Raw genomic sequence first — 603 nt, forward strand, 5'->3', positions numbered from 1 at the left:
GGGTCGGCAAAACGTTAACATACACATTTTCAATGCGTTCGTTTGTATTTTTTGGTACAACTGTACTTGTACCTAAGTGCAATGCCCATGAACTGACTGCTAACAACAAAATTTTGACCATAATCACATTCACAATGACGTTTCGGAGTGTCACAGTCTAATTCGCTCAGCAGTTTTACATGTATGTGAACATCCCAGCGAAGGTCACGCGTACGCGTAGCTCTAAGTAGTTCGGTTACAGTGAAAATATAATTGGGATTTTCACTAGTTAAAATACGGGTTCATACTAGTATCGTCTAAACAATAGGAGAATGGCAATACAGGCATAGCATGTATGATAAATATATAATATTATATGATACATATGGGGAAATGCATTTTCTTTTGCTCTTTAAATTTATATAGATCTACGTACGGCATTAAGCATTTTCTATCTAGCGTTATATTATTCATGGTCCTTTGAGAAATGAGTTTATGAGTTTTTAATCAATTTTACCTACCATTATTAATTCACGCAATTGTTATGAGAGAGTTGCCTAATTACCTAGCGCATAGAAACTGAGCAATAGAATAATCTCGCATCTCTCATAGAAACACGTTAAA

Source organism: Ptychodera flava, chromosome 6 (genome assembly GCF_041260155.1).
Source record: "Ptychodera flava strain L36383 chromosome 6, AS_Pfla_20210202, whole genome shotgun sequence".
Lineage (NCBI taxonomy): Eukaryota > Metazoa > Hemichordata > Enteropneusta > Ptychoderidae > Ptychodera > Ptychodera flava.